Source organism: Patagioenas fasciata, chromosome 2 (genome assembly GCF_037038585.1).
Source record: "Patagioenas fasciata isolate bPatFas1 chromosome 2, bPatFas1.hap1, whole genome shotgun sequence".
NCBI lineage: Eukaryota > Metazoa > Chordata > Aves > Columbiformes > Columbidae > Patagioenas > Patagioenas fasciata.
In genome coordinates, this window is record NC_092521.1 from 11,856,653 (window position 1) to 11,871,863 (window position 15,211).

The 15,211-nt window shown below is 46.1% G+C and overlaps 1 long non-coding RNA gene across 5 annotated transcripts in view; it reads right to left on the reverse strand.

Annotated features, from left to right (window-relative positions):
* Positions 1–15,211, reverse strand: part of LOC139827126 (uncharacterized) — a 73,486-nt gene that overhangs the window by 48,606 nt on the left and 9,669 nt on the right. The gene's annotated exons all lie outside the window — the stretch shown is intronic.

Below are 15,211 nucleotides of genomic sequence, written 5' to 3' on the forward strand. Positions count from 1 at the left end.
TAGAGCACACATCTACTTCAAACTGCACTACTGCAAAAAGCATCTTTGTCCATCTACAACAGAGGCTCGTCCTGCCTTCATTGCATGAGTAGCTGGAGTTACAATAAACTCACAGTGCAGAGGAGGACCTCTTGAAAGCCAGGTGAACCATGGCACCGTCTAAAAGCTTTGGTGTTTCACTTCAGCTCCTGTGACCTCCATTTGAAAATATGCAAATAGTTTAAACAAAGAACTGAAGCACCCAAAGTCTGCTGAAAACTGGAAGTAGAAATCTAATCTTAGCGGAAAACCTATTATGAACAAAACCATCACAGAATTACAGCTGGATCTAAGAAGATGACTAAGAAGTCATTACTGCCACAATTTTAATCAAAAATAAATATGTAATCGCATTTCTTGTGCTTTAGTACCTCATATTGCCAAACAATCCTGGTAAAGACTCAGCCATGAAAAATAAACAGCTCTCACTGATGCTCCTTCTAAGTACTGCACACTTTCCTGCAAAGACAGCAAGTTTGGGGCTTGGTGCCAGAGCCAGGCGAAGGTCGGTTTTAATTAAGGTTGGTCCCACTAGAAATTTCATGACTCTCTGCAGGTGGGCTGGGATCAACCCCCCCTGTTTCTCCAAGCACAAGGCATCAGAAGGAAGATGACCAGCATCACACACCCATTGCTGAGCATTCCAGCTGGTGCTGATGGCTGGGAGAGAGCCAGAACATCAGCACCGCACGGCTTCAAGGGCACCACCACCCTAGAGAATGCCACAAAGTATTTCTGGTATATCTGAAGAAGACTTGAGGTTACACTGGTACCAGCAGGATGCCCTGCCTCCAAGATGCTGTGTCCCATCTGCGAGCTCACGTCCAGGAAGGACACACTGAACAGAGTCCATCAGAGCAGCAAGCTGCCAGGAGCAGGAGGGGAATGACCAGCCCCTCTGAGACAAGAGGACAGAGCGAGCTGCTTGTGTTGGACCAGCACGGCTCATAAGGGATGAGATTGCTGTCTGCGTCACAGAATGAGTGATTTAAGCTTGAGGACAGCATTGGCAGAAGAACAAATGTCTATGAACAGCTTCAAGCTGGAGCAAGGTGGTCGCTGGCCATGCCTGGCTCTGGATGCCTTCCAGATGCAGTGAGGCAGGCAGCCCAATCAGTCTTGAAATGCAGCTTGATAAGTTTATTAATGAGATTATATCCCTTGGCTGCTTGTGAGGGTAAGGAAGAGACTTTCATGATCCCAGCAGTGTCAGGCATTCGTGTGTTCCTCCTCTCATTAGCAGCATTTCTTAATTGGCTGCTGCTTATCCTCTATGACCTGGACACCACAACTCCTACCCATCCCTTCTGATGGGAACTCATTCTGAACGTGTAACAGGACGCTCTGGAAACCTAGAGATTTTAAAAGCTACTTCAAAGAAGTATTATTTATTCCATTTCACAGGTGCAACAATGAGTACAGGAGCAATCTGCTTCCACACCACAGGGAACCATTTCTCAGCGTTGGGCTATGTATGACCAACATGAATTACACATCAAGCCTAAACCAGTATGACTACCAACAAGGACAAAACCACACCATGACAGAGCGTGCCATATATTGTAGGGATTACCTCACTCCTCCAAGGACAAGAACTCAAAAAGCTTTCAAGTGAGCTTTCTCTGTCTGATTTCTGTTACCCTTCATCAGCACGTGAATGACAAGCAAGGTTCCACCACTCCTGTCTACCAGCAAATTCTTTTCACATGCATGCTATGATAAATCCCATATAATCCTCTCTGTCTGACTATGTTTTAGGAGAGGGGTTGTCCCTACCACCTCCCAGCATGTCTCCATCCCACTGCCCAGCAGCCCCTCTGGTTTCTTATCTCCCAAATACTTCCATCACTTTTTTGGGATGCCTTTGGAGATTACTGCTCAGTGTTCTTCTAAGACATTTGTTTTCAAAGGCACTCAGCTACTTTGGCAGCTTTCAGGTCCATCTGTTTAGATAAAAATTACTTTTAAGTCCAAGACTCATAGCTTAGCCTTTCAGCTACAGCTTTTCAATGACCCAGCTTTTCAATGACCCGCAAGTAAACGCGGCTGCTGCTTTGCCAATGTGTGACACCATTTCCTTCAGGACATCCCCAGTGGCTCCAATACAACTACCAGGATATGCTAATAGATTCATTTCTTGTATTCCAGTGCCGTCTAACGTGAGGTTTTAGTCTGGAGCTGCAAGGGTTTTCATGAGACCAGTGGGTTTGTCCCAACCAGGACACCCTTACCTCCCTACAAGGCTGAAGTCTCTACTTGCAGGGGCTTTACCTAAACTGAAATACACCTCATTGGCACTGAGAATACAGGGAAAAGTCTGATCACACGTTCTCCAGCCTGGGAGCAACCAGCTGGGGACAAGTTCAAGGCTAACCCTGCTCATTAAACCATAGGGTACATCCCCTAAAATGTTCCAGTTGCAGCTGCTCAGGAATAACCCAGAGTTTTGCTTTTAATCCAGATTAAGGTAGCACCCACTTTTGCTCTGGAATATAATAAACCTGAGCTTAGACAGGTCTTGCTGTACACAGCCACGTTGTCCCAGGCGCTGGCAACCAGGTGCCAATCTCTTAGAGGAGCTACACCTTCAACAAAACCCCATCTAGCACAAAGCCTCCCCACCCTTCAAGGCAAAAACCTACAGCCACCGACAGCCCCAAGATGCTGAGGATTACTTAATGTCTGCACAACTATTTGCAAGCACGGAGCCCTGTGAAAGCACAAGCAATTATGCAAATATAAAGCAAAGAGGAAATGTTGGCATCTTATACAAGCTTGCCCTCATTCTATCAAAGCCTCGCAGCAGTAATGCGATCCCCCCCAGTAAAGCTGCTGGGACTGTGTCACCTGCTTTCATACACTCGTCTTTAGCCCCTTCTACATCCAGGAGTGCATGAATTTAATTAGTGTCTCCATCTTATTTAGATTTAGTTCAAGGTGAGGGGATGTTTGCAAAGGGAATCCACTTCTCATTTCAGCCCCTTGGCCGGGCTCAGCTCAATGGGTATTTACTCAAAGTATTACCACCCTCCTTGCCTGCTCATATGGCAGGGGTTGCTCTCACCATAGCGTCACAAGTCACAACACGGCAGCAGGTTAGGCTGGCCTAAACAGGCCAGCCTAAGCAGGCTGGCTGAGACAGTGACTGAAGGCAGCAATCCAGCATGCTGGGAGAGTAATCCTATACTAAGATGCTGGATTTGACTGGGAAAAGGTCTGTTTGCGTTCCAGGACAGCAAAGCAGAGTAAGAGCCCTTACTGCAACATCTGCATTGCTGCACGTAACATGGCTAAAAAAAATAAGGAATTAAATACCAAATCAGTGAGAATTTTGCATACTGGCAAATGCTTTAGTATTTAAAAAATACAAATTTCACTTCACTATCCAAAGACTTCCTTTCCCCCTTAAATCACATACACAAGAAAAAAAATAATACCTATCCAGAGACTTGCAAATTCTCCATCCTCACACTCAAAGGCATATTAGCTCCTTTCTACAGACACGAAACCAAGGCATCTCGCATTTGCCTTGGTTTGATCCATACTTAAGATGTGCCAAGAGCCGGTAAAATGATGAAAAGAAAATTAAAAGAAAATTCAGAATACACCCACAGCCCCAAACAGTGTAGTTATGCTGATAAAATGCAATAGAAAAAAGCCTTTTTTTTTTCTGAAGAAGCTTATTTTTTTTTTCTGAGAGCCAGTTTTGGCTGCCCAGCAAAAGAGTTGCATGGAGCAGCGGGGGAGTGGATCACATCACCTGCCACAGGTGACATCCGCGTCACCCAAACATCCCTTGCTCCCCAAAACGCCACCTCCTCTCTTCCTACAGGGAGGTAGCAAAATGTCATCAGGGAACTGCGAAAGAACCTTCAACAAGGCAAAAAAAAACCCAAAACAAGAAAACCACACCAATCTATACACTTAATAGTGTGGATCATCACTCCATCTGACCAGTTTTAGGTGTTGGAAACCCAAGGGGCAGTGAAACTCAGATTCAGCACCAGGAACTCTGAGCTGCCACTTCTGGACTGGGATGCTACCAGCTCTTCTCTTGGGAGAGACATTTATGCTAACACCAATATCTGGAGTAATGAAAACTTAATTAAGGATATTGTAAGGCAAAAGAAAAACATTTTGGTCACTGAAATCTAAATCAGCCACACCTCTTTTCACTGTGCGTGCAAGTACAGGTGTGCATCCACGCATTAAGTCTTCAATCCTGCATGCTTCAAGCAAAGGGAATACTCAAAAATATTTTTAAACACATACTGCGTCTAAAACAGCAGCTCATACTGGTAATATAATCAATGTCACCCAGTTATTTCATTCAGGAAATTAACCTAATCAATTAGAATGACAAGACAGTCAAAACTTGGCTCTCAAGGCAGAAGCTGCCCTTTCTGGGGGGACCAGCTCCCCTCAGAGCTTGACACCCTGTGGCCACCATGGTCTCTCGGTCATATCTTTGGGGATGTCCCCTGCCTTTTAATGCTGCTGCCTCTGCAAACAGCATCAGCCCCACAGACTGGGTTTAATAGCCCATCCCTAGCTCTGCTGCAGTGCAAGGAAAGGGCTAGGGATAGGTATGTTTTATTAAATGAGTGATGATTTTATATTTCTGTTTTAAGGAGGGAGATCTAATCAAAATCAATTTAACAGAGTAAAAATCATGGTGCCATCTGAACCTGAAAGCACAGTGAGAGCTGGCTGACAGAATAAAATTCCAAAAAACAGATACCCTCTAAAAAGACATAGATTTTAAGTACCTTGGGGTCTTAGACTCAGGTAGCTGCAGGAACATCTCCAGGGAGATGACAGCTAGTTCACTTCCGTGTATTAATATCACCGAGCTGTGGGTGCTGGGTGGCCGTCACCATATTAAAACCCCCTTCATAAATCATTTTGGGAAGCTCAAAGAGCAGGTGCTTGTTTCAAAACAAGGGTGTTCCAGGGGTGCCCCCCCCCTTGCCGCTCGCGCTGCAGGGGCACAAACAGCTGCTGGCACGTGGTGTCACCCCCCCCAGCATGTCCCCTCCACTGGGAAACCACCGGCTCCCAACCTGCAGTCACCAGCATTTGGGGGGTTTTGAGAAGGGGGGAGCAGTGACTGGACAGACTGTGGGTTTGCAGGGTTCGAGCTTGGCTGGGATACGGGGGGGGACACCACGCTCGGGCAAGCAATGGAGCGGGGAGACAGGGCTGCATTCTTCATGGGTGAAACAGCAGAGAAAGGGCTCTCGCTGCTTCTCTCCACATTAGTCAGCACACAGGAACACAAAATAAAAACGCAAAGCAAATCCGCTCTGTAGTATTAGGGATTATGACTCAGAGATAATTTCCCCCCCACACTCCGCCATGATTCATCCAGTGCAGCCTCACGGCTCAGATTCAGAGCAGCCTCACCGTTTTGGTCTCCCTCTGCCTGAAATCCCACTAAATAATTGCTCTTTGCAGTCAGCAGTGAAGAATTCAGGGGTTTTTTTCCTCTCTCTTTCCCCGCCGAAGCGGGGGCCGCAGGGGCGAGCGCTGCACGCCCGGACCACGCGCCCGCGCGGATGCTCAGCACCAGCACAGCCCCGTGGGAGCCGCGTGACCGACCGTGAGCGCAGGCGCAGCCCAAAAGCGGAGACAAACGGGACGTTATCCACGGCGCAGGGGACAGCTGGCTATGAAATGCTTCTCGGGAGGCACCAAGCAAAACATCAGGAGAGGGATTCAAGTTCAGAGAAGAGGCGGTTGTCTGACGGTGACAAGAAACATCCCACACACCAGCAGTGCTTAACTGGAAAGGACCCAGTTTAGCCCTCAGGATGGGTCAGAGTTTGCTGCAAAGGAATCCAGAAGCAGGACAGAGGAGGCACATGGGGTTTCTAGCTAGATATATCATCCTTTCTGCCTCCTTTGCACCTTCAGCATCGCAGGTGATAAAGGATACCTCGCTGCAGGGAATGAGACCTCCAGAAGCATCCTACACAGCATGCTAACCCTTGTGATTTGTAGAGGAAAAGGAGCTGTAGCTGCAGTACAGACTGCTGTGGAAATAGGGGAAAAACACCATTTTGCAGAGGACAAGGCCTGGACAGATCCATCCCACTGTCAGGACACTGAGCACAAAGTGATCCGGGCTGGGCTGAACCAAACAAAAAGTGTCGTGGCCCCTTTGCATTTGGATAACAATAGCAGTACATAAATTCCACATTTCAAACAAGGGTAAGACATTAAACAGAGACTCTGTAGAGAGATTAGGAGGAAAAAAAAAACACAATAAATCTTTAAGTTCTTGGACTTGAACCGATTGGCAGCAAAAGCCAGGGAGCGGGGCCTCCTTTCCCCCGATACCACCACAGTGCTCTGCAGAACCAAGTGCCTTGGAGTTCAACAGCTTGCCCAAAGGCTGCAAAACACGGAGTCCAGAAATATCTAAGAGACGTTCCTCCAAGCCCACTCCCAAAATGACACTGTTCGCAAGCTGCCAGGCATCTGTGAGGTCCCTGCTCCTGCCACCCCGGCTCTTCTTAGAAAGACCATGTAAGGCAGGGGTGCCACACTCATTCAAGGGGCTGACTGTAATTTTTGGACTGTATAAATGTAGGAGTAGTTCCATTTGCCCTTTGAAGGCAATTGTGAGGCTGATGTGGCCCCCGGTGAAAATGAGTTTGACACCCCTGCTCTAGAGGAAGACACTGACTCAAAGTGCAGTTTTCACCCTTTCCACACACCTCTTGGAGCTGAGGTTCCTATCTCCCAAACAAGTGTGGAGGCACCTCATGTTCTTCTTGACCCCTCAGCTCCCAGGACCAGACTCTGCATAAGGCACATAACACAGTTTCAGCCAAAATAAAGAATATCAACAACTAGGATTCCATCTAAACACCCTCTTCTTTAAAATAATAACTTTTAGATGAATGATTTAAGACAATTAACTTCAAAGACTACATTTACTACACGGAGGTCAGCCCAAGCGCTACAGATGGATGTCGATGTCCTGTTGGGCAGCAGGTAAGCTAACAGAACATTTTCATGTTTAAAACTGCACCCTGGAAACAGCGTTTCTGTTGTGTGGAAAACAAAAAGTGCTTTAATGACCTAAGGATCCAGTAAAAGCAACTGGTAGAGAGAAACTCATCTTCTGCAGAGGGAAGCCTACCCCATCACAGTGAAATTAGCAGTCGACATTGTCTCATTTTAAAATAAAACCCATATGCAATATTGCATCATATCACGGGGAGACAAGCACACCTAACACCAGGGTTGCTCATGCTTCCAGTTATCCTTGGCAGTAAAATAAAGAAGATTAATTCGAGTAACATGTGCCAGAAGGAGCTCTGAAACATACTTAAGTTTCTAAACCTTATTTCCTTACCTGGATTACCACATTCCTTTAAGTATGTGATGGGGACACTGCAAGTTACCTGTCTAGAAGAAAAGACACCTCACCCTTACACAACCACGAGTCACCAACACCACGGGGAAGCAGCAGGAGGTACTGACAGAGGGACAAACACTGACTCTGAAAGGACAAGAAAGAGTTGGGAGAAGACGGGCAGCTAATAACAAAAGGAGGAGAGAAGGTATTTATGAGTGTGAATCACACATTTTCCCAGATGTCTTTCCATTAATGATGAATATCATAATCCCCCTAAATAATGCAAGGAAAATTGGTTTAATTATTTAAAGGCATCATCAATAATAAATACGTCAGCTCCAGATGCTAACCTCACTGTTCCTCCCTGCTCAGGGACTGTTTTAAGGAGAAGACTAAGATCGCTGTCACTTTTTAATTTTGCAAAGATGCTTCAGTATCAGTCAGGGGAATGAAGGAATAACCCACGACTGAGGAATGGAAATCCGAGCACGCACATGCCCTGCATGGTGTAAAAGCTCTTTACACGACAGCTGCTGTTCCTGTGCGATAGAACCGCAATGGAAGTGCAGTTCTTGTTTACTCAAGCAGAGGTCTGCACTGAGATAGCCAGGGCCAGACAAGAGGAGAGACCTTCCCACCTGCCCAGAGAAGGTTCTCCACCAAGGACCTGTGAGGATGAGGAAGCGGCAGCATCAGAGGCAGCGCACCCATCACCTGCAGGCACGAGGGCAATGCCACCCCTGAGGGGTACTTGGCTGCTCTGCCAGCATCTGGACAAGAGGGAGATGGAGAAAATTATGCATGCTGCTTTCCAATACTGGCATTAAGAAAAAAAAGAGATGTAAGAGCCCTGAGCTTCATTGCTGTTATGCTGCCTGCAAAACCCACTGTGCTCCAGGTATGGAGCATCCTCTACACCCCTGGACAATCGGGACAGACTTCCCAGCTCACCTTGACCTGGGCACTGAGTCCTCTGAGTCACCCCCTCCCCGAGGTGTGTCTCAGCGCCATGCTCTATCATGACGAAATCACAATCCCAAGGGCCGCTGCTGTCATGGCAATCCCAGGCACTGAAAACAAAGGTGATGGATAAGCTGTGGGGGACCAGTGGGAAGAGCTGTTTGGGGATGTCCTACTCGCAGTATGGAAGAAGGGAAAAAGAGGTAGAAACCCCAAATCACGGGGACACCATGTTTCCAAAATGCTGACCCATTTTCCTGAAAAGTATTTTCCTTGCAAATATAGGAGGGGTACGGAAAGCAGGGGAATCATCTGCATAAAACTGGTATATTTTTGACATCCAAAGTAATTTTCTGGCAGCCTGAAAATAAAAGGGGGGGTGACCACCAGCAGGGAAGATGGAAAATCAAGTGCACAGAGCAATCACAAGCACGCAGTGTTTGACAGCGAGGAAACCCAGCCTGCCGCCTCTGCCAAACTTCTATCAGGGGCCAGGGTGGGACAAAAGGTTTCTGCCACTAAACCATGATTTGTATTGTTTCAAACTTTTCTCTTTTCCCTTGGAGTCACTCTTCCGATTCAGAATCTGTACTATTTTAAGCAACTTTGCTAAAAAAAAAAAAAAAAAAAACAGAGTCTAATGCTTGTTTGGCCTGTCCATAAAAATCTTTTCCACTGGAACAAAGATTTAAACCTGTGACTCAAAATGAGTTTACAATGGGGGACTGATTATCAAGAGGACCAGAATATCCTCTTATTAGAAAAATGTTCACCAGGCCTTCCTGAACTTTACACGGTGGTATTAAAGTCTTGTTTAGTTGCCTGCAGGCAATATCGGTTGTCTGTAACACAGGTCAAAAAATACACATATTTTACAACACAAAAAAAGAGCAGGTGTGTGCATGTGTATGTGTGGTATGTGTATCCACACATGCACATACCTGCATGAACACACATCCTTCTGATTATTGTCAACAAAAGAGATATAGGAAAAACAAGAAATCACAAAAAAAAAACAAGGGTTGGAAAGGATCAAAGGATACACTCAAACCTGTTTGCCTCAAGTAAAACAAGCCTAATTAAGGCACTTTTTTAATTATTATTATTTGTCTATTACAGTGGCAAGCATCATGGGGGAAAATCAGGGCCCTATTTGTACAAGTCCTGTGCAAATAGTTAAGGCAGACTGGAAGAGATCTACAGGCTTCAGTTAAACTGACGTAAACCCACAAAAGTACCCTGTATCCATTTTAGCTTAAATCGATTTCATTAACGACTTCTTTCTATTGGTACAATATTTATTTGCAGATGAATTATTTCAAAAAAGAGGAGGGCACACAGGTCAGGCCCATCCACAGCCCAGGTTTGGGGATGCTCATCCCAGCACCATCCTTAGGAACCATTTCCCAAGTTCTGCTCGCCTGGCTTTTTGGGCTGGATCAGTTCCAACAGCCCCTCATCCCGGCCGCGTGTGCACATCCCCAGGGTGAGCTCTGCCCCAAAACCTTGCACCCATGACGGTTGATTGCACCCGTGTGCCTCAAGGTGCCACCTCCAACCCTCCGGCACTGCCGTCTGCCCTTGCTGTGGAGCACAGAGGGGAAAGCATGCGTAAAATGCCCAGCTCGCTGTTATGCAGCAGGACAGATTAGATTTTAAGGCAACGAGTCATCAGCTATGAGCCTACGAACTTGGCTTTGTACATGTCAGAGCAGCATTGTATAATAGAGACCTCTCCCTAGATCCTGCTGACCCAGATCTGAACCAGCACCCAAGAAGCAGAAGTTTTGGAAGGTTTCCTAGTTCATTTTTTAGATCCTAATGCCAACAGCTAGTCAAAGTTTGGTCTTCTGGCAAGCAGAGAAGACATACCCAACAACTGCATCCAAACTTTAAGAAAAAAATAAAAACAAAACTAACATAACATTGGGGAGGAGAGCACAGCGTAAAACCCTTATTACATGTTTTTATGGCTCCTTCTTCATCAGCAGAATTTACTGGAAAAATGCAAAAGCAACCATCATTTCACAAGGTTGTTTTGCTCTGTGCAGTTCCTGCACCCAGTTTTACATGGAGAACATCAACAAAGTGACACGAGACAATTGCCTCTCCAGGCAGCTGCAGCATGTGTTCCTCTCGCCATGTCAAAAACCCACCTCTCAATTTATACGCTGTGCAATAATTATTTTGCTAATCACAGGCTGCTCTGTGCCTCTCAACCCGAATTATTATTATTACTATTAGAGCTGGCTCAGCCACAAACGCGCCTGCTTTCCAAACGCACGGCCTTGGGATGAAGAAGAGGGGTGGGAGGTTTAATCCTTCACTGGTTGCAGTGTGAGGGAGCGAATGGCACTCTGGCATGTAATTTCTTTCAACAGCAAAAATAACATCTTTCAGGAGTTTTTCCATTTTGAGTTAGCACACAATCACCACAAAAAGAAGAAAAAAAAAATACTGGGTAAGGCAACATAACACATACTATGGCCTTCTTTCAATTCACCAGCTATATTTATCTCTCAACTGTAGCACAGAAACATATTTCACTTAGAAGAACTTTTAGCGGCTTAAAAGAGACACTCAAGTAGCAAAGGCCACACACTTAGATACTAGTGGGGGGGAGAACGAGAAAAGATTTATTTGTTTAGATGCTGTACGCTAGCTGAAATCTGCCACCTACAACTCATCGCCAAGTCTTCCTGTGGGCAGGCATGACTTGGGTACAAGCCAACGTGAGCTTGAAAACTTTTGGTAGAAAACTGCTCATGATCTGGCTACTTTTTAGCCACCTATTTCACTTTAACCCACTTCTTTTTTTTTCTGAAACATCTGCCTTTGACCAGGGCCAGAGAAAGGATGCTGCCTAAGAAAAACACAAGCATCTGCCCCAGTACAGCAAGTCTATCACATCTGAACCCAAAAATGTAGGGCAAGCAGCAGCGCAAGCCCCATCATCAAATCTGGGGCAACTTGCACAGTGAGAGCTCTGCATTAAGTAGACCTGGATTTTAAAAACAGTTTTTTCCCAGCTGCCTGCCAGCTATCACCTAGTTCTTATCCTTTCCAAGGCATGGTCCTCTGCATCTCCCAAGTTAACCATTGTCATTCAGTGTCCCATCCTAAAGGCTGCAGCTACTACAGAAGTTCAGGTGCCACCATCATGTGCAGTGGACTGATAGTACCAAATTTGTGAGCAGATAAAACATCCCATCCTTGAGCCAAACTAAACCAGGGCAAAAAAATATATATCCTATCTGGGCGTGCAAGGGAAATAGGATTAGGGCCTAGTGTCTTGAAAATAGCAAAGCACCCTAAAAATTGGCACTAAGTGATCCTTGGTTGCAAGGGTCACCAGCAAGATCAAGTTACGAATAAGGCCTGAAATAACCCCTTGGTCAAGGGGGGTTGGGGGTTGGATGGGACCACTTGTGAAAGCAGTCTGCATGGCAGAGAGGAATAAAAAGAACAAAAAATGAAGAGTCATCCTGAATGAAATATGACACGGAGTGTTCACATTTCATTAAGAAGTCTCACGTGTTGTATCAGTGACACGAAGGAGGCAGACTGGAGTTTGGTTTCTGTTCATTCACCTTGATTACATCCTTTAAAACATTCTTATCAGGTTACATCATTCCAAGAAAACCTCTTTCCATCTGTCTGATGATCCACAGATCCACTTGCCTAAACTGTGCTCGGCAGAGCTCACCCGACCTGACCTCCCTGGAGTGCAGGCTGAGCATGTTCAGGAATTGCCACCCATCGAAGAAACCAAGACCGCAAACCGGGGCCAGGAAGCCTCAGCTTTCCAGTACGGGAAATGCAGTGCTGAGTCCTGGGATTTTTCAGGGGAAAAAAAACCAACTGTACAAGCAAAGCCACCCAACCATCTCGCTTGCTGCAAGGCCAATGCAGCCAAGAATAAAATGTCTGCTGTCAAGCGATATTGAGTGTGTTCGTCAGATTGCCAACATCAAAGCATTTCCCGATTTCAGATCCTTCCATTTCTATAATCGGAAACAGTCAAAACATTCGGCTTCATTGTCTACAAGTCAACCCCTCATAGACCCTGCACTTCACAGGGCTCACTGTTCACAGAGAGGTGGGAACTGTTGTGCAGGACATGCCCCTACTCCATTTAAGATCCCCCCTGCTCCCATCACTGCCTGCCTGCTCCCCCCGGTGGTATTTTCTTACGGGGATGGAGATTGCTCAAATGGAGCCATCACTGATGCACACACACACCCCCTGCTCCTCATACACCCGAAAGCCCGCTGCCATCAGGGCACGGCAGCCCTGGCAGGACCACCACAAACTGGGGCACATCCCTCCAGAGGGCAGAATCATAGAATTACGGAACAGTTCAGGTTGGAAGGGACCTTCACAGCTCATCCAGTCCAACCCTCTGCAATGAGCAGGGACATCTTCAACCAGAACAGGTTGCTCAGAGCCCCATCCAGCCTGGCCCTGAATGTCTCCAGGGATGGCGCATCTGTCACCTCTCTGGGCAACCTGGGCCAGTATTTTACCACTCTCCTTGACAAATTTTTTTTCCTCATGTGTAGCCTGAATCTCTCCTCCTTTAGTTTAAAACCACTGGCCCTTGTTCTATCGGAACAGGCCCTACTAAAGTCTGTCCCCATCTTTCTTACAGGTTCCTTTTAAGTACCGAAAGGCTGCAATAAGGTCTCCCTGGAGTCTTCTCCAGGCTGAACAGCCCCAGGTCTCTCAGCCTGTCCCCACAGCAGAGGTGTTTCATTCCTCTGATCATATCGGTGGCCTCCTCTGGACACTCTCCAACAGGTCCATGTCTGTCCTGTACTGAGGCCTCCAGAGCTGTCTGCAATACCCCAGGCAGGGTCTCACCAGAGCAGAGGGGCAGAATCACCTGAATAGGCTTGACAGCAGGTGGAAAAGCCCTGGGCATGCAGCAAGCCAGAATGCTACAAAAATTAGCAGCAGAAAGGCAAGAGAGATGACAGCAGGAATGCAGAGCCTGGCCTCGGCGTGCAGACTGCAACGGCCAAGGACGGAGCACCACCAAGATCAGGGTGAAGGGGAGAAGCACAATGCCGACTAACCCCGATTTTATTCTTAACCATCAGATCTACTCGTCCACACCAGCTGCAATGCAGCAAGGGATTTTGGCAAGGGAAGACAAAACTGTCAGGTTGAGACTTATTTAGAGAGAAGGGAAACGAGAGCAGCTCTGACTCCTTTATTCCTTTTTTTTTTTCAAGAAATAATGGGCACAGCTGTGGCCACTCCTCAGCCATCAACTCTCTGGCTGTAGAGCAATGCTAACAGGGTGCTTGACCAACCTGCCTTTGCCAGAGAAAGGAGGAGCCACACAGAAACTATAAAATGACTTGGAGCTGAAACATGTGGATGAAAAGCTAAAGAATTAAAAGCCAGAATAAGAAAGAAAGGGGAAAGAAGGTAAGGAAAAAAAGGGAAATATGCCTATGAAAAACACCACAGGCATAAAACTCAAACACGAAGTGGAACAGAAAAAGAGAAGCGGAGGGAAACTAGGAGGAGGAAGAAAAGTTAGAGCTAAACAGACAATGATGCTTTCACTTATATGTTTGCATATATATAAAAACACAGATAAAAGTTACTTGGGTATAGATATATATATACACACACCAGGAGAAAAACTCTGCCATGCTTTATCTACACTGTTGTGAACCATAGCAAAGACTTCACGACCACCCACTAGCCCTGACAGGTCAGCACAGACAGTTTTCACCAGCACAGGGATGCTTTCTGTACACATCTTGTACCAAGCTGGGTCCCACATTCACTGCTATTCAGAGCTAAAACACAGAAGCCATGTAAGAAAATTCACACTACAGCAGCACATTTATGGCCATCATGTCTCCATTGTGTGCACAGATAGCCACAGATTGCCAAGAGGACTATCAGTGCTGTCAGTTATTGGCATTACATACAGCACCACCAGGAACTTGAGATACCAAATGTGTCTGTGCTGCACATTAAACAAAAATAGAATAGAAAGGCCAGTCTCTGGCCCAGAGACCAAGTGACCTAGGATAAAACCAAGATATAGATAGAAAGTACAAGCAAATAAGGCAGGCTGACCAGAGCAGAGCAAAAGACAGGCCAAAGGAGATGCCATCATCTCACCGCACGTGGCAATCCTGGATGGGCACATCTAGCAATCTTGCTTTAGACAGGAAGCCAGGAAGGGGTCAACCACAACAGAGCAGGAGCGAAGACCCACCCATTCCCTGTTCTCGGAAATCCCACTTAAACCACTAATTGAGGTGGTGTAAAGATCCCCCATTACTGAAACAACCAGTAGTAAGTGGTAACCCACATCAGAACCACCACATCCATCAAACCACACAAAGAACAACCCCTAACTAACGTGGCCACAGTGTCCATCAGGATCTTGACTTCACAATTCCTCTTCTGACTGCTGGTTTGTTTAAATAGCACATTTTGGGACATACAAAACAGATGGGAACCAAGGCTTGTACATGGATTAACTTTGAATCTATAAGCCCGTCCACAAGGTGATAAAGGAGAAAACATAATTAAAAAAATAATAGTTTAGCATTTAACATATCTGCTAGATAAAACAGCTTGCTTTGACCTGACAGGGTGTTACAAACCTGTCTTGTGCCTGCAGAAAATTCCTGGTAATTAACTCTAGTTTGAAAGGGGTGAAGAGACGAAAGGGAGGGCAAAGTTAAGGATGTTTGGGCACAAACCTCAATCTTGCTATTTCCTAACTTCTATATTCCAAAAAGGCTCAAATCACTGCAGGTAACTGGAATTACAGTCACATGTATTTTCCTCAATGCTTAGTTTAAACAC